At 55.0% G+C, this 23,363-nt stretch overlaps 1 protein-coding gene across 11 annotated transcripts in view; it reads right to left on the minus strand.

The window, feature by feature from the left end:
• GNG7 (G protein subunit gamma 7) overlaps window positions 1–23,363 on the minus strand; it is a 179,771-nt gene that overhangs the window by 130,943 nt on the left and 25,465 nt on the right. For 10 of the 11 annotated variants that reach the window (XR_013531230.1, XR_013531229.1, XM_054250167.2 and 7 more), the window contains one exon: window positions 1,682–1,738. The exons of the other annotated variant lie outside the window; for it this stretch is intronic. The gene's annotated coding sequence lies outside the window, so the exon portion shown is untranslated. The remainder of the gene's footprint in view (window positions 1–1,681; window positions 1,739–23,363) is intronic. 11 annotated transcript variants of the gene reach the window in all.

Here is a 23,363-nt window from a genome sequence, read left to right on the forward strand (position 1 = left end):
GTCCTGTGACCGTCCCATTATCTAATTCCAGAACATTCTAATTACACCAAGAAGAAACTCATCGGCCATCACTTCCCATCCCCCTCCCAGTCCCGGCACCCATGCATCCCCTCCCTGACTCTGCGGACGGACGGGCCTGAACGTTTCATAGAGACAGGATCACGCGCCGTGTGGACTATTGTGTCTGGTGTCTCCTACTGAGCGTGACGTCCTCCAGCTGCTGCGGATACACCGTGGCCTGCATCAGAGCCTCGCTCCTTTTCACGGCCGAGTAATACTCCACGGCGTGGAGGGATGACATTCTGTCCGTCCGTTCATCCACTCACAGACATTTGGATTCTCTGCCTTGTTTCTACATTTGAACATCTGTATTTTAAGCACATCTGTTTTTGAATGACCTCTCGTGATCACTGTTACTATGGATGAGACCAAATAGGTTCCTACTGGGCTTGGCTCAAAGATACTTCGAGGCCGGGGCCGGGGGCCGTGGCTCACCCTGTCATCCTGGCACTTTGGGAGGCCGATTCGCCCGGGCAACAAAACAAACCCTAACTCTTTCCTCTCTTTCTCTCTCTCTCCTTCCTTCCTTCCTTCTTTCTTTCCCTTCCTTCCTTCCTTTTTCTTTCTTCCTTTCTTTCTCTCCCTCCCTCCCTCCCTCCCTCCCTCCCTCCCTCCCTCCCTCCCTCCCTCCCTCCCTCCCTCCCTTCCTTTCGAGACGGAGTCTTGCTCTGTCACCCAGGCTGGAGTGCAGTGGCCCAGTCTCAGCTCATTGCAGACTCCTCCTCCCAAACTCAAGTGATTCTCCTGCCTCAGCCTCCTGAGTAGCTGGGATTACATTACAGGTGCCCGCCACCACGCCCAGCTAATTTTTATATTTTTTTAGTAGAGACGGGGTTTTGCCACGTTGGCCAGGCTGGTCTCAAACTCCTGACCTTAGGTGATCCACCCTCCTCGGCCTCCCAAAGTGCTGGGATTACAGGTGTGAGTCACCGCACCCAGCCAAGACCCTAACTGTTAAAAATAAAAAATAAAAAAACATTTTTTAAAGAGATTTTTTTAGTAAGTTCACCAGGTTTGCGGCCACCCACACCCAACCATCGGGTTCGTTTCCACGTCCCTGGCCAGGTCCCCGGCGCACATTCCCGTCCCCAGCCTTTGCCTTTCTGGACATTTCTGCCTTCCTTTCGACTTATTTTTAAATAATTTCCTCTTCCTACATTTTAAAAGCCACTCATGATTCTTTAGGGAAGAAAATGAGGTATAAACCTACAGAGACCCAAAGGGCCAGTGACGGGTCAGCCCCCAGGTGCGCGGGAGACAGGGGCGAAGGCTGAAGCGCCCTCCTTAACACGCCCTACCACGGGGCCAGGACACAGGGAGGGCAGGCAGCACCCCCGTGGCTTCCCACGCTGACCCCTCCGGGACACTCCCAGCAGTAGGAGCAGCGCACGCCCGTCCCCTGCCTCGTGGGCGGGAAACTCTCCCAGGAGCCAGCGGCTGCTCCCCGAACGCACTCCCCATCACCCACACTTGGTGGATACACAAAGCCCCGTCTCCACAGGCCCAAAGCCACAGGTCAAGGCCAAGATGCCCCCGACGGCAACCCCACATTTCATATCCAAGGTTCAAAACAGCCAACGGAGCCTCAAAGCAGAACAAAGAGATGCATCGTGGCACCGACCTGGATGGGAGGTCCCGCCGTCCGCAGCGCCGAGATTCCGGAACCGAGCTCCACTCCCTGGAAAAGCAACAGAGCATTAGTTTGGCGTCGCTTGGCCGGAGGTGCCATGGCAGTGGCGACGGGGTCAGCACTGGAGAGTGGCCTGGCGCTCATGACTGGACAAGCACAGAAATCATATTGGCAGCCGGACTGCAGTGGCTCACGCCTGTGATGCCAGCATTTTGGGAGGCCGAGGAGGGTGGATCACAAGGTCAGGAGTTTGAGACCAGCCTGGCCAACATGGTGAAACCCCACCTCTACTAAAAATACAAAATTTAGCTGAGCATGTTGGCAGGTGCCTGTAATCCCAGCTACTCTGGAGGCTGAAGCGGGAGAATCATTTGAACCCGGGAGGTGGAGGCTGCAGGGAGCTGAGATTGTACCACTGCACTCCAGCCTGGGTGACAGAATGAGACTCCATCTCAAAAACATAAAAAAGTAAAAAAGCCACGTGGGGTCCAAGATAGGACCCTAGGGCAGAAAAAGGACATTAGGAGAAAAAATAGTGAAACTGTGATAAAGAGTGAAATGTAGCAGAAATGTACCCACGTGGGCTTCTTGTTAGTTACAAGTACATGGTCCAGCTTGGGCAACATAGCAAGACCCCAACTCTACAAAAACAATGTAAAAAAACCTGTAGTCACAGCTGCTTGGGAGGCTGAGGCAGGAGGATCGCTTGAGCCCCGGAGGTTGAGGCTGCAGTGATCTGTGATTGTGCCAGCCTGGGCAACAGAGCAGGACACGGCCTCAAAACAAACCAACCCTGGCCAGACACGGCGGCTCACGCCTGTAATCCCAGTACTTTGGGAGGCCGAGGCGGGTGGGTCACCTGAGGTCGGGAGTTCGAGACCAGCCTGACCAACATGGAGAAACCCCGTCTCTCTCTCTCCAAACATACAGAATTATCCGGGCTTGGTGTCATGAGCCTGTAATCCCAGCTCCTTGGGAGGCTGAGGCAGGAGGATCGCTTGAACCTGGGAGGCGGAGGTTGCGGTGAGCCAAGATTGAGCCGTTGCACCACAGCCTGAGCAACAAGAGTGAAATTCTGTCTCAAAACCAGAAAACAAAAAATCAAAAAGGAATCAACCCGAATGATTTCCTAAGATGCCAACATAAGGGGGAACTGGTGAGAGGTAGAGACAGGAAATCTCCGGATTTCTCTGTGACGCTTCTGAAAATCTAAAATTATTCCAAAATTAAAAGTCCATTCAAAGAAAAAAAAAAAAACGTTTTAAAATGCCAGTTTCTATTCTATGAGCTCAGGGTCATTTACCAACGACAAAAGGCAGGGATGAGAGCGGCAACCCCCGCTGCGACCTGCAGGTGGTGCCATTGCCACAGGAACGCCCTGGCGCCTTCGGGCTCCGGGAGCAGCTGGAACCTTGCAGCGTCTGCTACACCTGGGCCTGTCACTCAGGACAGCCGCTGCTCAGGGCAGCAGGGATGGGTGATGAAAGGGCTGGAGCAGCATCCCCACGGGGCTGCAGGAGGCCCACACTCCTCTCCTCCAGCTTCCAAGGCATCTATGCACACAATCCCTCAACTTTGAATCATGTTTTTCTGTTTGTTTGTTTGTTTATTTTTGAGACAGGGTCTCCCTCTCCCAGGCTGGAGTGCAGTGGTGCAGTCACAGCTCACTGCAGCCTCGACCTCCTGGGCTCAAGCGATCCTCCTGCCTCAGCCTCCTGAGGAGCTGGGGCTACAGGCACGCGTCACTGCTGTAGTTTTCATGGACTGGGAAGGGAAGGAATATGTATCGTTTGCGGGCTAATGTTTAATTTCTTTCTTTTCTTTCTTTTTTTTTTTTTTACAGAGACAGGGTCTTGCTATGCCCAGGCTGGTCTTGAACTCCTGGACCCAAGTAATCTTGTCCTCTAGAAGGGCTGGGATTACAGACGCAGCCATTGCATCTGGATGAGCTTAAATTATTTCATGAATCTGAAGCAGTCGTGTGCCCCTCTCAACCCACTGCCCTGCCAGTGACTCTGCACACAGCGAGCGCACATCTTACCAAAACCACGAACCAAGAGAGGCGGATCCCTCAGGCCACTCACCCCTAGGAATCATTGTTTTTAAACAGCCTTGTTGAGAAATAACGCCCATACCATACACCTCGCCCACGTACAAAAGCTCATAATGCAGTGTTTTCAGTACATTTGCAAAACTGGGTACCCATCACCTCTATGTAGTTCCAGAACGTTCTCATCAGCCTACAAAGAAGCCCCCTCCCATCAGTCCCAGACCCCCAGCCCCAGCACCCACGCATCCCCTTCCCGTCTCCGTGGCTGGGCCTGTTCTGGACATTTCATAGAGTCGATCGCACACCACAGAGCCTTTTGTGTCTGGCATCCCCCCACCCCCGCCGAGCGTGACGTCCTCAGGGTGCATCTCGGCTGGGACCTGGGTCGGAGCCCCGCTGTTTCCACGGCTGAGTCTTGCTCCTGAGTATGGAAGGACACGTGTTTTGTTTTGTTTCTGAGACGGTCTTGCTCTGTCGCCCAGGCTGGAGTGCAGTGGCACAATCTCGGCTCACCGCAACCTCCACCCCCCCCCGGTTCAAGCAATTCTCCTGCCTCAGCCTCCCGAGTAGCTGGGATTACAGGCACCCACCACTGCACCCGGCTAACTTTTCAATATTTTTAGTAGAGACGGGGTTTCTCCATGTTGGCCAGGCTGGTCTCGAACTCTGGACCTCATGTGATTCTCCCGCCTCGGCCTCCCAAAGTGCTGGGATTACCTGCGTGAGCCGCCGTGCCCGGCCCTAGGAATCGTGTTTTGTTGTTTTGTCTGTTTATGTGTTTCTTTTGGAGATAGAGTCTCACTCTGTCGCCCAGGCTGGAGCGCAATGGCGCGATCTCGGCTCACCGCAACCTCTGCCTCCTGGATTCAAGCAATTCTCCTGCCTCAGCCTCCCGAGTAGCTGGGATTACAGGCACGCGCCACCATGTCCAGCTAATTTTTGCATTTTTAGTAGAGACGGGGTTTCACCACATTGGCCAGGCTGGTCTCGAACTCCTGACCTCATAACCCCGCCCCTGGCCCCCCAAAGTGCTGGGATGACAGGCGTCAGGACTCATGTTTAGGACGGTTTCTCACTCTCTGCCTTCACTGGGAACCTCCCCGTTCCCAGCCCTTCAACCCCAGCCCACGGGTGTTCTCAGACCTTGGACTCGGCATTGAGGTGACAGCTGCGGACCCCCCGGCCTACACTCGACCTGGAGCGGCTGGGTTCAGAGGGGAGCGCAGCGTGGATGAAGCTGCACCCCAGCCACCGTGTGTGTCCTCGGGCTGCGAGCCGTGCCAGCTGGCGCCAGGCTGTCCCCCAGAGACCTCAGAGGCTCGATCACCCCGACAGAGACACTGGGCTTTGTGTTCCCCGTGTGGACAAATCACAGGCGACCAGGCAGCCTGCAGTGGAGCCGAGGAGGACAGAGACCTCTCCTCGGGGGTCGGGGCCCCTCCAAAACTGCGGAGCCATGGGCAAAACCAAACCCAGAGGCGGGGACCCCCTCCTCGTAAATGAGGATGGATTTCAAGGCATCCAGAGCCTGGCTTTCCACCCAGCTCAGGGCCTGGGCGCCTGTGTGCAGCTGGCCCTGCCACCAGCAGTAGGCAAGTCTCAGACACTCCAGGTGGCAGGTGCCAGGGCCAGCAGGGAGAGATCAGTCCCCTCGGGACACACAGGCCACGGACAGGGGTGGCGGTCAGGGGACTCGTGTCAGAATGGCTGCCCCTGACTCAGCCTCCCCACCATGTCCGGGAGGTGCTTCTCCAGATCTCCAACCCTGTCCATTTGTGAGCTTCAATTTCTTCCCTCCCTCCCTCCCTCCTTCCTTCCGTCCTCCCTCCCTCTCCATCCCTCCTTCCCTCCCTCCCTTTCTCTCAGTTTCTTTCCTTCTTTCCTCCCTCCCTCCTCCCTTCCTTCCTCCCACCCTCCTTCCTCCTTCCTTCCCGCCTTCCTTCCTCCCTTCTAACTTCCTCCCTCCCTCACTGCTTCTCTCCTTCCTCCCTCCCTCCCTCCCTCCTCCCTTCCTTCCTCCCTCCTAACTTCCTCCCTCCCTCCCTCTCCATCCCTCCTTCCCTCCCTCCCTTTCTCTCAATTTCTTTCCTTCTTTCCTCCCTCCCTCCCTCCTCCCTTCCTTCCTCCCTCCTCCCTTCCACCCTCCCTCCCTCTTCCTTCCTCCCACCCTCCTTCCTCCTTCCTTCCCTCCTTCCTTCCTCCCTCCTAACTTCCTCCCTCCCTCGCTGCTTCTCTCCTTCCTCCCTCCCTCCCTCCTTCCTTCCTCCCTCCCTCCTCCCTTCCTTCCTCCCTGCTTCCTCCCTCCCTCCCTCCTTCCTTCCTTCCTCCCTCCCTCCCTCGCTGCTTCTCTCCTTCCTCGCTCCCTCCCTTTCTCTCTTTTCTTCCTTTTACTCTCTCCTTTTTTCTCTCCTCCTCTTTCTTTCTTCTCTCTCTCTCTCTCTCTCTCTCTCTGTCTCTCTCTCTCTCTCCCTCTCCCTCTCTCCTTTCTCTTTCTTTTTTTCTGAGACAGAGTTTCACCCTGTCACCCAGGCTGGACGCAGTGGTGGGAACTCGGCTCACCGCAACCTCCGCCTCCCGGGTTCGGGCAATTCTCCTGCCTCAGCCTCCCGAGTAGCTGGGATTACAGGTGCCCGCCACCATGCCCAGCTAACTGGTATTTTTTGTTGAGATGGTGTTATGCCATGTTGCCCAGATTGGTCCCAAATTCCTAGGCTCAAGCAATGCACCCGCCCCGGCCTCCCAAAGTGCTGGGATGACAGGTGTGAGCCACCGTGCCTGACCAACTTCTTTTTTAAAAAAAAATTAAAATATTCACATGCCATAAAATTCCCCCTTGTAGAACCTGGAGAATGTAACGCCAAAGTGAAATAAGCCAGACACTGACAGTGAAAAATACTGACTAATCCCACCTACTGTGGAGCCCAAGCACGGCCAGGCGCATTGAGAGGCCGAGGCAGGCAGATCACCTGAGGTCGGGAGTTCAAGACCAGCCTGGCCAACATGGTAAAACCCCCGTCTCTACTAAAAATACAAAAATCAGCCGGGCGAGGTGGCGGGCGCCTGTGGTCCCAGCTACTCGGGAGAGTGAGGCAGGAGAATTGCTTGAACCCGGGAGGCGGAGGTTGCAGTGAGCCGAGATGGCACCTCTGTGCTCCAGCCTGGGTAACAAGAGCGAAATTCTGTCTCAAAAAGAAGAAAAAAAGAAAGATATGCACACCCTGAGTGGGGTAGAAGGAGGAGGCAAATGCCAGGAGCTGGGGGTCCCCCTGGTTTGTACTGTCAGCCCCATGGGGATTTTATCCTGGTGTCTGGAGTCAGCAGGGGTCCAAGTCTATTTTTTTTTTTTTTCCGAATATTGAATGCAGGGTCTCTCCCCCTTGACGCTGTGGACACTGGGGCCGGATCCTTCTCTGCGGTGGGGCCGTCCTGGCACTGCGGGTTACTGAGCAGTGTCCCTGCCCCCACCCACCCCATGCGGGGCCATTGCCCCTTCTAGAACTGGTGTGCCCCCTTGAATTTCTGCCTCTGACCTGCTCTCCACCTCATCCTATGGGATCTTCGGAGGGCACCCTTGAGGCCCAGGGCCCGTGTCCCCGGAGATCACAGGTGACTCACAGTCTCCTTGGCACTACCTGGGCGCCGTCCCTGGCCTTGCCCACAGCTGACCTCAGCAGGCATCGCTGACAGAGGCCAGGGACAGCTCTCCCCTGCCTCGGGGAGCCCGGGCTCTCCCGTTTCCAAACCTTCCACTCAGACCCTCACTGCTGCGGGGGTGCGGCTGCGTCTTTCTGCAGGCACTAGGGGGTGAGCCTGAGCGAGGCAGTCTCCATGGAGAGGAAGGTCTTTATTTAGGAAGCCAGGTGGGGGTGGGGCCAGCTGGGGAGGAGAGGGGGAGAGGAGAGAGGCGCCTCTGCAGATTTCAAACCTGTCATTTCTGTTGGGACACACACCCTCCCCTCCCGCCTCAAGACAAGCTCTGTCCCCACCTTCCCCAGGTTCCCAGAGCGGCCCCCTAGACATGATCCGAGACAGCCTCGACCCTCCAGGCACTGAGGACATCAGGACCGGGTCACTCGCTGGGGCAGGGCCACCCCAGGCACTGCAGGATATGCTACGCAGTGTCCCTGCTCTGCACCCACTCCATGACAGGACCCCCCCCAGTCAAGACAGTCACAGATGTCCCCAGACAATGCCTGATGTCCCCTGGACAACAGAATCATTCCCAGCAAGACCTCCTCAGTTAGGGGGTTCCACGGACCCCCAAAAGGCTGCGTCTCATGATCCTCTGCTCTGCCGCAGTCCCAGGAGGCTGCACACATTGAAATCCACGCCCTGGGCCGGGCACGGTGGTGAGTGCCTGTGGTGCCAGCTTCTCAGGAGGCTGAGGCAGGAGAACTGCTTGAACCCAGGAGGCGGAGGTTGTGGTGAGCTGAGATCGCGCCACTGCACTCCAGCCTGGGTGACAAGAGTGAGACTCTGCCTCAGAAAAAAAAAAATTGAACACAGGGTCTCCTCTTCTGCACCAGGGACACTGGGGCTGGACCCTCCTCTGGGCCGGGGCCGTCCTGCGCACTGCAGGGTGCTAAGCAGCCTCCCTGGCCTCCACCCACTCCATGCCAGAAGCACCCCCAGGTTGTGACAATCCTAGAAGTCCCCAGACATTCCCCAGAGTTCCCTGGGAGGGAGAGGCAGGAGGATCAATTGAGCTCAGGAGTTCGAGACCAGCTTGGTCTATATAACACGATCCCATCTTTACAAAAACATTTGAAAACTTAGCTGGGTGCGGTGGCGTGCACCTGTGGTCCCAGCTACTCAGGAGGCTGAGATGGGAGGATTGCTGGGTCCGGAAGGTGGAGGCTACAGTGAGCTGAGATCACATCACTGCCCTCCAGCCTGGGCAACAGAGCAAGGCTCTGCTTTAAAAAAAGAAAGAGAGAGAGAGAGAAGAGACCCCATCTCAAAACAAAGAGGGGGTTAAAGAATCTGACGAGACAGCTCTCAGGTGAAGACACACAGGCGGCCGACAGGGATACGCAGAAATGCCAGAGATCACTCATCATCAGGGAAACGCAAATTAAAACCATAATGAGATACGTGTTAGAACAGCCAAGATCCAAAAGACGGAAGATAAACGCTGGTGGGAACGTGGAGAAGGGGCCTGTGTGCTGCTGGTGGGAACGTGAATGAGCGCAGCCACTCTGGAGTTCCTCAGAAAATTAAAGACAGACGCCGGGCGCGGGGGCTCACGCCTGTAATCCCAGCACTTTGGGAGGCCGAGGCGGGTAGATGACTTGAGATCAGGCGTTCGAGACCAGCCTGACCAACATGATGAAACCCCGTCTCTACTAAAAATACAAAAAATGAGCTGGGCATGGTGGCGCGCACCTGTAATCCCAGCTACTCAGGAGGCTGAGGCAGGAGAATTGCCTGAACCCAGGAGGCGGAGGTTGCGGTGAGCCGAGATGGCGCCATTGCACTCCAGCCTGGGTAACAAGAGCGAAACTCCGTCTCAAAAAAAAAAAGAAAGATGAACTAGACCAGGGGTTGGCAAACTCTGGCCCATGGGCCAAATACGGCCCACTGCTTGCTTTTGTAAATAAAGTTTTATTGGCACACAGCCTGTTCACTTGCATATCATCCACGGCTGCTTCTGAGCGCCTACAGCGCAGCTGGGAGGCCTCTACAGAGACAGCACGTGGCCTGCGACGCCAAAACGTGTACTCCAGCCCTGTAGGGACGGTTCATCATCCTCGCACTAGAGTTAGATCTCGGAGGACCTTGAATGCCAGGAACAAGCGAGTCCTAATGTTTTGTTTTGTTTTTTTTTTTGAGATGGAGTTTCGCTCTTGTCACCCAGGCTGGAGTGCAATGGCGCAATCTCGGCTCACCGCAACCTCCGCCTCCTGGGTTCAGGCAATTCTCCTGCCTCAGCCTCCCGAGTAGCTGGGATTACAGGCACGCACCACCATGCCCAGCTAATTTTTTGTATTTTTAGTAGAGACGGGGTTTCACCATGTTGACCAGGATGGTCTCGATCTCTTGACCTCGTGATCCACCTGCCTCGGCCTCCCAAAGTGCTGGGATTACAGGCGTGAGCCACCGCGCCCGGCCCTATATATATATTTTTAGGATAAATGTTATTCGTATATCAAATGTGTATGTATATGTATTTTATAATGTGTATGTATATATATGTATGTATATGTATTTTATAATGTGTATGTATATATATGTATGTATATGTATTTTATAATGGATATACAGGACACATGGATGAATGTCATTACTCTCTCTATATATATATATGTGTGTGTGTATATAGAGAGATAGATAGATGGAGGGATAGATACAGAGAGAGACTAATAACATTTATCCTAGAAAAAGAAACAGCACAAAGGCACTTAGAGCTGGAACCCCGAGTCCTCTGTCAGCCCCTAACCGCTGACTTCCGGGTTTCACGTCTTGCTTTAGAGGACTTTCTGAATGCTGCCCCAGTTCTGCTTTATACAACTCTTTCCTTTCACCCAGACACAGGCGCTTGTGCCCTTCAATCCCAGGTACCGGAGAGGCCAAGGCGGGAGGATCGTTGGGGGCCGGGAGCAGGAGGCCAGCAGCCTGGGCCACAGAGCGAGACACCAGCTGTTTACAAAGCTTTGTTTCTGCTTCGGAATAAGTTTAGATTTACAGAAAACTTGCAAAGCCAGTACAAGGTTCCCACACGCCCCTCGCCCGGCTCGCCCTGGGGTGAGTATCTTACATCAGGTGTCCGCACATTTTTTCCTGCAAAGGGGCAGATTTTCAGGCTCCGTGGACTGAAGGGGCTGCATAGCCCTGTTGGATATTTGTTCTTTTACCCTTTTAAAATGTAAAAGGCCTTTTAGCCCCGAGCTTGATAAAAATAGGCACAATTCCCGACAGCCTAAAGGTGGGGACGGCCCGGGTGACCACTGAGAGATAACGGATAAACAGTGTCCATTCATACCACAATACGATTCCACCCTAAAAAGGAGGGAAACTGGCCGGGCGCGGAGGCTCACACCTGTAATCCCAGCACCTTGTAAGGCCAAGGCGGGTGGATCACCTGAAGTCAGGAGTTCGAGACCAGCCTGGCCAACGTGGTGAAACCCCGTCTCTACTAAAAATACAAAAATTAACCGGGCGTGGTGGCGCGTGCCTGTAATCCCAGCCTTGGGAGGCTGAGGCAGGAGAATTGCTTGAATTCGGGAGGCGGAGGTTGCGGTGAGCCGAGATCATGCCACTGCACTCCAGCCTCGATGACAGAGTGAGAACCTGTCTCAAAAAAAGAGAGGAGAGGAGGAACAGAGGAAGAGAGGGAGGGAAGGGGAGAGGGAGAAAGGGAGGGAGAGAGAAAAATGGGGAGAGAGAAAGAGAGAGGAAAGGAAGGAGAATGAGTGTGGGTGAGGGGGGATGAAGGAAGGAAGGGAGAGAAGGAAGGAGGGAGGGAGGGAGAGAGGGAGGGAGGGAGGGAGGGAGGGAGAGGGGGAGGGAAGGAGGAAGGGAAGGAGGGAAGGAGGGGAGGGAGGGAGGGAAGGAAGGAGGGAGGGAGGGAGAGAGGGGGAGGGAAGAAGGGAGGGAGGGAAAGGAGGAGGGAGAGAGGGGGAGGGAAGAAGGGAGGGAGGGAGGGAGGGAAGGAAGGAGGGAGGGAGGGAGAGAGGGAGGGAGGGAGGGAAAGGGGGAGTGAAGAAGGGAGGGAAGGAAAGGGAGGAAGGGAAGGAGGGAGGGAAGGGAAGGGAGAGGGATGAAACTGAGAAAGGGAGGGAGAAGGGAAAGAAGGGAGGGAGGGAGAAATGAGGGAAGGAGGAGAGGCACCCACTTTGGACAGCATGATCTCTAAACGCTGACATTTATGAGCTGGTCCCTCCCCGGAGCTGTTCTGAACAACCCTTGGAGAGAGAAGCCCGGTCAGTCTCGGCCAAACGCATCTTCCCTCTCCCCCAGCCCCTGTGCGTATCATCCCCATGTAATCCCATGAGGCTGAAAATCTCCCAGCCGCTTACGCCTGGATTGACCCGCCCCACAGCCATCCTGCACACCCAGGGCCACGGCGGCCTCGTGAGCGGGTCACACTGCGGTCCTGATGGCCTCCGTCCCCGTGCGGCTCCGTCGGATTACCCCCAGAACCTGCCACCCGTGGAAGGCAGATTAGCCTAGGATTCGTGGGCAAATCCCATTTGGCAAACGAAAGCATATTCTGGAGGTGATGAGCTTATGTCTGCAAGACGGCAGCAAGCCGGAGACAACGCGTCTGCATCCCCCTCGCACCCACGAGGCCCTGTGTGACTCTGCCTGAGCCCCATCCCGTTCGAATCCCGGCGCCCTGAGGGAGGAACGCAGTTCCTTCCACTGAAGGGTTGACGCGGTGGGCAAGACCTTCTCATCCTCCTGCTCCAAAACCACATGGAAGGGAGAAACTGGACGGCCATTTTTCTTGTTCTGTTTTGAGACGGAGTCTCGTTCTGTCACCAGGCTGGAGTGCAATGGCGCGATCTCGGCTCACCGCAACCTCCGCCTCCTGGGTTCAGGCAATTCTCCTGCCTCAGCCTCCTGAGTAGCTGGGATGACAGGCACGTGCCACCATGCCTGGCTAATTTTTTGTATTTTTAGTAGAGACGGGGTTTTACCATGTTGGCCAGGATGGTCTCGATCTCCTGACCTCTTGATCCACCCACCTCGGTCTCCCAAAGTGCTGGGATGACAGGCGTGAGCCACCGCGCCCGGGCTGGATGCATATTTTTCCTCCGTCTACCCTGTTCCTGTCCTGTAATCCCAGCTACTCGGGAGCCTGAGGCAGGAGAATCACTTGAACCCGGGAGGCGGAGGTTGCATGAGCTGAGATTGTGCCACTGCACTCCAGCCCGGGTGACAAGAGTGAAACTCCATCTCAAAAAAATATATATATATATTTCTGCAACCAAATGTGGGAGGAGGGGTTTCCTCACACACCAGCTGGGGGTCCCCTAATTCAATTCAGTTCAATTCAGTTCAGATTCGATCTACCCGGAGACAGCCGTGGACCCCGCAGGCTGAGGGCTGAGTCCCCCGCAAGGCTGCCCCCAACCTCTTCAGATTCCAGTAGCAAGTTTGGGCCTCCAGAGCTTCCAAAGGACCAGCTTCAAGTTGGGGTTCCCAGGACCCCCTCTTTGGGCTTAATTTACTATAGCAGCTCACAGATTTCAGGGAAACACTTTTACTGGTTTAATATAAAGGGTATTCCAGCCGGGCATGGTGACTCCCACCTGTAATCCCAGCACTTTGGGAGGCATTCAAGTAACAATCTACCGCATTCCAGAAGATTCCATCCTGGCTCATTGAATAAGGGCTCCCAGCAGGGCGCGGTGGCTCAGGCCTGTAATCCCAGCACTTTGGGAGGCCGAGGCAGGCAGATCACCTGAGGTTAGGAGTTCAAGACCAGCCTGACCAACATGGTGAAACCCCGTCTCTACTAAAAATACAAAAAATTAGCTGGGCGTGGTGGTGCGTGCCTGTAATCCCAGCTACTCGGGAGGCTGAGGCAGGAGAATTGCCTGAACCCAGGAGGTGGAGGCTGCGGTGAGCCAAGGAAAGGGAGGGAGGGAGGGAAGGAAGGGAGGGAGGGAGGGAGGGAGGGAGGGAGGGAGGGAGGGAGGGAGGGAGGGAGGGAAAGGAAGGAGGAAGGGAGAGAGAGCATGCCATTGTACTCCAGTCTGGGTGATAAGAGTGAGACTCCGTCTCAAAAAATAAAAAAATAAATCCAGATGAAAAGATGCACAGGATGAGGGAGAGGGAAGGGGGCAAAGCCTCCTCAGCACGCCACCCTCCAGGAACCTCCACGTGTCCAGCTACCCCGAAGCTCTCCCAAAGGTTTCCTTTCAAAGTTACATGGAAGCTTCGATTCACAGGCAGGACGTGTCGCAGCAGTGGCCACTGGTCATCACCTCAACCTCCAGCCCTCCTTCCCTGCCCAGAAGCTGGAGGGCGCAGCTAAAGGTTCCAGCCCTCTAATCCTGCCCTGATCTTCCGGGCGGCCAGACCCATCCTGAAAATAACTCAGGGCTGCCAGCCGTCAGTTGACTTAGCATCATACGGAAAGACATGACTTTGAGGAGTCCAAGGATTTTTAGGACAAAATCAGGACAAAAACCCAAATAATATAAGAAACATAATATAAATAATGTAACATCCCACTGACCCATACGAACTGCAGGGTACTAAGCAAAGTGTTGGGGTAATTTGTTACACAGCTGTAGATAACTGGTCCATTTGCAAAGGAAGGAAGGGTTGATCCACCTGACTCCTCCAAACAGACGCTGCTATAGTTTGAATGTGTCCCCCAAAAAGCATGTTGTAGAAACTTTAACCCCCGATGCAACCACGTTGAGAGGCGAGAACTTCGAGGCGTGATTCGGTCATGAAGGCTGAACCCTCAGTAATGCCATCTCTCTTTCTCTCTTTCTCCCTCCTTTTCTCTCTCTCTCTTACCCTCTCCCCCCCTCCCCTTTCTTCCCCAGTTCCCCCATCTTTCCTATATGTGCTCTTTTCCCCTTCCGCTTTCTGACGCAGCAAGAAGGACCTTGCCAGACGCCGGCACCTCGACATTGGACTTCCCAGCCCCTAGAACGATGAGAAACAAATCTCTACCATTTATCAACTATCCGATCTGTGGGCATCCCGTTTCAACAGCACAGAACAGTCAACGACAGACGGGTAGTGAATGGTTACATTTCCCTAACAGCCAGCAACGGGACCTTTCCCAACATCTGTCAACCTGATAACTGGGAGAGGCGCAAGAGCCCAGCGGGAGGAGGTACATTCAGCGAGGCAAGATCAGAGGCGTGACCAGGCCAAGAAGACGATTCACTCGGGCAGTTCGCAAACTCTCAAGATATACAGGTCACCACCAGTTTTTAAAACTGAACAAATCCACTGGCTTTTTATCTATTTCCTGCTAAAGCAAAGTGACTTGATCTCAACACTATTTAAAAAAATTTTTAGACAAGAGTTTCACTCTTGTTACCCAGGCTGGAGTGCAATGGCACAATGTCAGTTCACCACAACCTCCACCTCCCGGGTTCAAGTGATTCTCCTGCCTCAGCCTCTTGAGTAGCTGGGATTACAGGCACCCACCATCACGCCCAGCTAATTTTTGCATTTTGAGTAGAGACGGGGTTTCACCAAGTTGGCCAGGTTAGTCTCGAACTCCTGACCTCAGGTGATCCGCCTGCCTCAGCCTCCCAAAGTGCTGGGATTACAGACACAAGCCACCGTGCCCGGCCTGATCTTGACATGATTAACACTGGGGCTTAATTATTCTCTGGGGTGGGGCCACCGTGCACTACAGGGTGCTGAGCAGAATCCTTGGTCTCCACCCACTCCAGCCCAGAGCACCCCCAAGTCATGACACCCACAAACATCCCCAGACATCACCAGTGTCCCGCAGGGGGGCAGGATCGCCCGCAGTTGAGACTCACTGCTCTAAAGCACATCCCTCAAGGGCAGCAGAGCCAGGGACCTGGCATGTGATGGCGGGCCTATCCCCCACCCCACAGGCCCGGCTGCACTTCCTCCCCTGGGAACTGAGTGGGCAGGATGGGCTGTCAGAGCCCCCTTCCCTTCCCACGCTGACATTCTGCCAGCACGTGGCAGGGGCGTCTTGTCTCGCTGGAGGCTGGATATAGAAACACAGCCCTGTCCTTTGTGCCATCGCTGAAGCTGTCAACCTCAGCCGTCACTCATCTCCACAGCAACCATCTAAATATGTCACCAGCAAAGTGCTGATTGCAAAGGGAGGGGGCAGAGAGGCCTGGACGGGCTCATGCCCGGGTGCAGGTGCAGGGGAGGTGCCGGGTCTGCTTCAGAGCCACGAGACCGACGGCGGCCGGGCCGGGCGTGACCCGGAACAGCCTCTGCTGTACAGTGGGGCACACAGAGGAAAGGGGCAGGCCTGCTTGACCCCAAGGTTTCAAGGTCTCTCGGAGTCACCCCGGGAGGACGGCCCCGGCTGACACCATCTGCCCCATCGGGAATCTATTCGGGTGTCTACTGTGAGCAGGACGCAAAGTCTTTTTTTTTTTTTTGCGCCAGATAGTTAGTGCAAGGTCTCCGCCGGGAACCGTGGACATTCAGGGCTGGGTCATTCTCTGGGGTGCAGCTGTCCTGGGCTTTGCATGGTGCTGAGCGGTGTACCTGACCTCCGTCCACTCCACGCCGCGACCACACTCAGCTTGTGATGACCACAAATGTCCTCAGACAACACCCAGTGTCCCCTGGAGCAGAGTCACCCTCAATTGACACCTCCTGAGTTACGGGATTCCGTGGACCCCCAAGAGACCCTGTCCCATGATCCTCTGCCCCGCTGAGGTCCCAGGAGGCTGCACACATTGAAATCCATACTCTGAGTGCAGAGGGAAAGAGGAGGTGGATCCCATGAGCTGGGGGCTCCCCTGGTTCACACCGTCCGCCCGTCGGGAGCTTATCCTGGTGAGCAGGGAGCAGGCTCCACTTCTTCCCCAAAATAATCAGCGATGAATCTCTCCTCCAGGGCACTGTGGACACTGGGGCTGGAACATTCTCCGGGCTGGGGCCGTCCTGAGCACTGCAGGGTGCTGAGTGGCATCCGTGGCCTCCACCCACCCCTTGCCAGGAGAACTCCTCAATGGTGACAGCCACAAATGTCCCCAGACACAGCCCAGTGTCCCCCTGGGGGCAGGATCGCCTGAACCACACCCCACCCCACCACTTGGAACTGGACTGTCTGGGGAGACGGTAAACGAGGATTTGGGAAGAGGGAAAGGCCCAATGCGGGACACAAAAAGAAAGAAAATGCTGCCGGGCGCGGTGGCTCAGCCTGTAATCCCAGCACTGTGGGAGGCCGAGGCGGGCGGATCACAAGGTCAGGGGTTCAAGACCAGTCTGGCCAAGATGGCGAAACCCCATCTCAACTAAAAATACAAAAATTAGCCGGGTGTGGTGGCGCACGCATGTAATCCCAGCTACTCTGGAGGCTGAGGCAGGAGAATCGCTTGAACCCGGGAGGCGGAGGTTGCAGTGAGCCAAGATCGCCCCACTGCACTCCAGCCTGGGGGATACAGCAAGACTCTGTCTCCAAAAAAAAAGAAAAGAAAAGAAAAGAAAAAAATCCATTCGTACTCATTTTCTTTCTTTCTTTTTTTTTTTTTTTTGAGACGGAGTTTCACTCTGTCACCCGTATTAGAGTATAGTGGCGCGATCTCGGCTCACGGCAACCTCCGCCTCCTGGGTTCAAGCGATTCTCCTGCCTCAGCCTCCCAAAGTGCTGGGATTACAGGCATGAGCCACCGCACCCGGCCAGCATTCCAGTCTTTCATCCTGAAATTAGATGGGGGTTCTATCAAAAGAGATTCACCCTCAGTATCACACAGCAGAATTAGCACAAAGCACCCGTCACACAAAACACATTCAGCCAGACGCAGCGGCTCACGCCTTAATCCCAGCACTTTGGGAGGCCGAGGCGGGTGGATCACTTGGGGTCAGGAGTTCAAGACCGGCCTGGCCAATATGGTGAAACCCCCATACAAAAATCAGCTGGGCGAGGTGGCGCACCCCTGCAGTCCCGGCTACGCGGGAGGCTGACGCAGGAGAATCACTTGCACGTGGGATGCGGAGGTTGCGGTGAGCTGAGATCACACCACTGTACCCCGGCCTGAGCCACAGAGTGAGACTTCCTCTCAAAACACAAACATCGACAAAAAAATTCACAGCCCCAGCGTTTTGTTTCTTTGAAATGCAGAAGAGGGCTGTTTCTTTTCTTACCATCTATCTTCTGTGTGTGAATACCTCACCGTTATGTGCTGGCCGGAAACCTTGGCTGCAAAGGGCATTCAGAATATCTAATTTGGGGGCCAGGCACAGTGACTGACACTGTCATCCCAGTACTTCCTGGGAGGCTGAGGCAGGAGGATCACTCCAGGCCAGGAGTTCAAGACCAGCTGGGCAACATACTGAGACCCCCATCTCTACAAAAGATAATTTAAAAATAGGCCGAGCACAATGGCTCACACCTGTATTCCCAGCACTTTGGGAGGCCAAGGCAGGTGGCCCAGCTGAGGTCAGAAGTTCTAGACCAGCCTGGCCAACAGAGTGAAACGCCATCTCTACTAAAAACACAAAAAATCAGCTGGGTGTGGCGGCGCACACCTGTAGTCCCAGCTCCTCAGGAGGCTGAGGCAGGAGAATCGCTTGAACCCGGAAGGCGGAGGTTGCGGTGAGCCGAGATCGCACCACTGCGCTCCAGCCCAGGGGACAGAGCAACTCTGTCTCCAAACAAACAAAAAACAAAGTCTGAGGAACTGTCACAGGCCAAATGGGGCCTTGGGGAGGACAGGACATTAGGGGAAACTGAGGAAATGTGGGTGGGATGTAGAGTATAGCTAACGAAGATGCATCAGTCCCGGCTCACTTGCTGTGACAGACACGCCACGCCACTGGATGGGAACGCTGGGGAAAACTGGGGGATTTGTAGGGGATACGAAACCGGCCGCACCGCGTCCCCAGTTTTCCTGTCAATCCGAAGCTATTCTAAAATGAAAAGTTTATTAAAAAGAGAGAGAAGAGAAGGATGACAGGCCATTAGCTACTTACGCTGGAAAACGCTCTACGATGTGAGTGAAGGAACAGTCAGTTCCCGTGACAGCGTCTGATAATGATTATGTAAAACTTACAAAAGAAAGACGCTAAAAACGGGATATGCAAATTGGCAGGGGAGGTTTGCACTTATGAAAAGAATGGCGGGGGGAACCGGTGGGTGGCGGGGGGTTGGTCGTCCCTCCTGTTTCCCTGGCTTGGTGACAGCCACCAAGGACCCCGACCCCGGGGTGGGGGATAGAGGGGCTGCTGGACGATGGACGGAGCTCCATGCCGCCCTCAAGAAATGCCTGCTAAGGGTGCAGTCGGTGCCTGGGCTGGAGGAGGCCTGCAGTTTTATGGATGGAAAGTTCTAGAAAATAAGGGTGGAGGAGCCAGGTGCGGCGGCTCACGCCTGTCATCCCAGCACTTTGGGTGGCCGAGGCGGGTGGATCACGAGGTCAAGAGATCGAGACCATCCTGGTCAACATGGTGAAACCCCGTCTCTACTAAAAATACAAGAATTAGCTGGGCCTGGTGGCGCGGGCCTGTAATCCCAGCTGCTCAGGAGGCTGAGGCAGGAGAATCCCTTGAACCCAGGAGGCGGAGGTTGCGGTGAGCCGAGATCGCACCATTGCACTCCAGCCTGGGTGACAAGAGCAAAACTCCGTCTCAAAAAAAAAAAAAGAAAAAAAAGAGAAAAGGTTTGTTGACGCCTCACAAGACAGGGCCGCACATCACAATGTCAAGGCCTCTGGCTGTTTTCTTTTCAAACTCTCTGAGTGCTCCGTTAGTATTTTCTCAGAGGAGTCAAAACAGCAGGGTCAGCCTCCTCGGGAGTGAAGTGAGTTCTGCCTGGTTCAGGCCCAGGCGACCCACCCTCCCCTCAGCCCGGCTCCGGGGGAAGGAGTGCCAGCTGCGGTATGGCCACCATGGGCGGGGAAGCAGAGACTGGCAGCTGGCCTGCCTCTGAGCCCCGCTCGGGGGCTCATGCTGTCACCTCGACCCACCGTCACAGGGGACGAGACGGAGCTGAGGCTTGCCCTCCCAGCGCCGGTGTCTGCACGCACACAGGTCGCCCAGACTGCACACAGTCAGCCCCGCAGCCTCCCTCCAGACTGTCAGCCTTGCTGAGCCGGGAGGGCCACTGTATCTGTGCAGCTCGATTCCCAGACTCTAAGCTGCCTCGGGCACAGCTGTGTGTCAGGCATGGAGAGTCACAGAGTGCCCTGTGCTCGGAAGGTCACCTTGGTCTAGGGTCTATTCCCCTAGGCGCTGCTCAGACACTTGGGGCTGGAGTGTTCCATGGGGTGGGGCAATCCCGGGGAATGCAGGGTGCTGAGCAGCATCCCTGATCCCGACCCACTCCATGACGGGAGCACCCCCCCACCCTGGGCACAGCTGTGACATCCACCAGGTGTCCCCTGGGGGGGGCAGAATCACCTGCCATTGACACCCCCTGGGTTTAGGGGTTCCACGGACCCCCCTCAAGAGACTCTATGCCCCCATGATCCTCTGCTCTGCTGAGGCCCCAGGAGGTGGCACACATTGAAATCCACACCCTAAGTGGGGAGGGAGAGAGGAGGTGAGTCCCAGGAGCTGGGGTCCCCCTGGTTTTGGGAGTTTATTCTGGTGTCTGGTGCGAGCAGGGAGCAAACTTGATATTTTTTCCAAATAATTAAGGCAGAGTCTCTCCCCTTGACATTCAAGGCTGGGTGGTTCTCTCTGGTCATCTTGGGCTCTGCAGGGTGCTGATCCGCATCCCTGGCCTCCACCCAGTCCACGCCAGGAGCTGCCCCTCTCTTAACTGTGAGGACCACAGATCTGTGCCCATCTAGGCTTACGATGTCCGGCTGATGTCAGACAACCCCTGCTTCCACCAGCTCCCAGCAGCCCAGGAGCCACAGCCCTTCTGATGACCACCCTGGCGGTTACAGGGAGAAAGGCGAAGGCCACCCTCGATCGCCCTGGACACAGGTGGCTCTGAGCCTCAGCCTGGCCAGCACCGGCCAAGGTGTCCTTCACAGCAACCACAAGGACCAACCCCCCTAGTGCTGACAGACGAGGTGAACAAGGCTCAAGGTGACAGTGGCCAGCCTGCCTTCTGCCCCATCCGCGTTGTCCAGCCTCAGCCACCTCCCCCAGGCCCGAGAGCGGGGAAGGGGTCATGCAGGGGAGCGTTTGCCCTGGCTGAGCTCCGTGGCCCCGTCCAGAGGCCGTGAGTTTGAGGTTGGCCCCGAGGCAGGCAGGTGACGGGGAGCACACGGAGCCCCAGAGTCACAACAGCCGGCCCATTCAGAGGGCATCAGGGCACCACTGCCGGCCCCAGCAGTGTGAAGGGCAGTGTCATCAGCTCTCCCAATGACTCTAAGAGAAGCTGGGAAATGCTCTATTGTAAAATCTCCTGATTTTGAGTTTCATTTTATTTTATTATTATTTTTTTTAGATGGAGTCTCCCTCTGTCACCCAGACTGGAGTGCAGTGGTGCAGTCTCAGCTCACTGCAAAGTCCACCTCCCAGGTTCGCAAAAAAAAAAAAAAAAAAAAAAGAATCTGAAATATATTGGAAATATACACAATTGTACGTTTGAAATATACAAAAGCAGTGCACTCCGGAAGGGAATAGGTACTATGGATACAGCTACACTGCTGGGAGAAGCGCAAGGTATCCCAAAGTGAATGGTTTTTTTTGGCTTTGTTTTGTTTTTATTTTTGAGACAAAGTCTCGCTCTGTCGCCCAGGCTGGAGTGCAATGGCACGATCTCAGCTCACTGCAACCTCTGCCCCCCGGGCTCAAGCGACCCTCCTGCCTCAGCCTCCCGAGTAGCTGAGATTACAAGCTCCTGCCACCACGCCCGGCTAATTTTTGTATTTTTAGCAGCAACAGGGTTTTACCATGTCGGCCAGGCTGGTCTCGAACTCCTGACGTTGCGATCCACCCGCCTCAGCCTCCCAAAGTGCTGGGATTACAGGCGCGAGCCACCAAGCCCGGCTAATTTTTGTATTTTTCATAGTGCTAATTTTTTAATTTTAGAGGGTTTCACCATGTTGGCCAGGCTGGTCTTGAACTCCTGACCTCAGGCGATCCACCCAGAATGCTGGGATAATAGGGGTGAGCCACCGCGCCTGGCCTGCAAGGTGACTGTTCTAAGATACAGACCTGCTCTGATGCAAAATTGGGGGGTGTTGAGGAAAACAGAGACCTCCTTATCTGACGGTTGTAACTCACATCTTCATCCTCGACGGCGCCAGCTCCATGGGGGGCAGCTTTTCTACGCAGCAGAGCTGGCAAACTGTGCCGCCGTGTGTCACCCGAAATGGACTCGGTGAGAAAACAATGCGCTTTCGTAACGTATATCGTACTACTTTTCCCAAAACAGAACTGTTAGAACGCCTCCCGCTCTGGCTGCGACGAGAATAGATAAAAAAATCCAGATTTTCACACACCCGGGGCTGGTAATGTTTTAACACATGGAAAACGCGACAGGGTTACAGACGGCTTCAGATTCTCCAAACAAATCCGCCGCGGTGCCAAGCACTCCTAACAGTTGGACGTGTTCATAAATGAACTCAGCAGATCACGTTCTCGGAGAGGGAGGCACGCCGGAGTCTCCCGTGGGGCGCCTGAAGGATTCACAGGTCTCTCTCTGCAAGAGCGGACGACTCCTTAAACCCTGGCTGGTCATGGTGGCTCACGCCTGTAATCCCAGCACTTTGGAGGCCGAGGCGGGTGGATCACGAGGTCAGGAGTTCGAGTCCGACCAACATGGTGAAACCCCGTCTCTACTCAAAATGCAGAAAAATTAGCCAGGCGTGGAGGTGGGCACCTGTCATCCCAGCTACTTGGGAGGCTGAGGCAGGGGAATTGCTTGAGCCCAGGAGGCAGAGGTTGCAGTGAGCCAAGATTGTGCCACTGCTCTCCAGCCTGAGCCACGGAGCGCGACTCCATCTCGAACAAACAAACAAACAAAACCCTTGAACCAACCCAGAACAGCAGCAAGTGCAGAGGCTCAGGAATGGGAATGTGGCTTTTTTTTTCTTTTTTTTTTTTTTTTTGAGACGGAGTTTCACTCTTGTTACCCAGGCTGGAGTGCAATGGGGCGATCTCGGCTCACCGCAACCTCCGCCTCCTGGGTTCAGGCAATTCTCCTGCCTCAGCCTCCCGAGTAGCTGGGATTACAGGCACGCGCCACCACGCCCAGCTAATTTTTTGTATTTTTAGTAGAGACGGGGTTTCACCATGTTGACCAGGATGGTCTCGATCTCTTGACCTCGTGATCCACCCACCTCGGCCTCTCAAAGTGCTGGGATTACAGGCTTGAGCCACCGTGCCCGGCCGGGAATGTGGTTTTATGGAACCTCCAGGCAAGGGACAGCTTCATTACCAAGCCCTGCATGATCCACCAAAAATCTGCCACCATGAAGAACAGGAAACGCCGGCAGAGCCCAGCAGGAGATGTCGCTTGATGGTAAAGAAGTGTTATTTAGCAAAGCACACTGGTTGAAGGGTAGAAAATATCGGATGTCAGGGCCCCTCTGCAGAGGACAGCTCTGAAGGACAGCGATGACCTAAATTGGCTCATATGAGGGACTGCTGGGGAAAACACCTCCCCAGGATTGTATAAGAAATAAAGAAAAACACATGATGGCAGAAAAGATATTCCCTGACACAGGGGCGGGGTGGGGGTCTCAATGGGGGGGAGAAGGGAGGGGATTCTGCCCCCAGGGGATGCAGGGCAATGTCTGGGGACGTCTGCGGTTGTCACGACTTGGGGTGCTCCTGCTATGGAGTGGGTGGAGGCCAGGGAATGCCGCTCAGTGCCCTGCAGTGCCCAGGATGCCCCCGCCCTAGAGAACGATCCGGCCCCCATGTCCACAGCGCCGGGGGAAGAGTCTTGAAGTCTAATTATTTGGAAAAATAGTATTGCTGAGCCACATCCTCAGAATGGGGCCTTATTTGGAAACAGGGTTTTTGCAGATGGAATTATCACTAAGACGAGGTCGCACTGGATTAGGAGGGGCTCCA

This window comes from Callithrix jacchus, chromosome 22 (assembly GCF_049354715.1).
Source record: "Callithrix jacchus isolate 240 chromosome 22, calJac240_pri, whole genome shotgun sequence".
Lineage (NCBI taxonomy): Eukaryota > Metazoa > Chordata > Mammalia > Primates > Cebidae > Callithrix > Callithrix jacchus.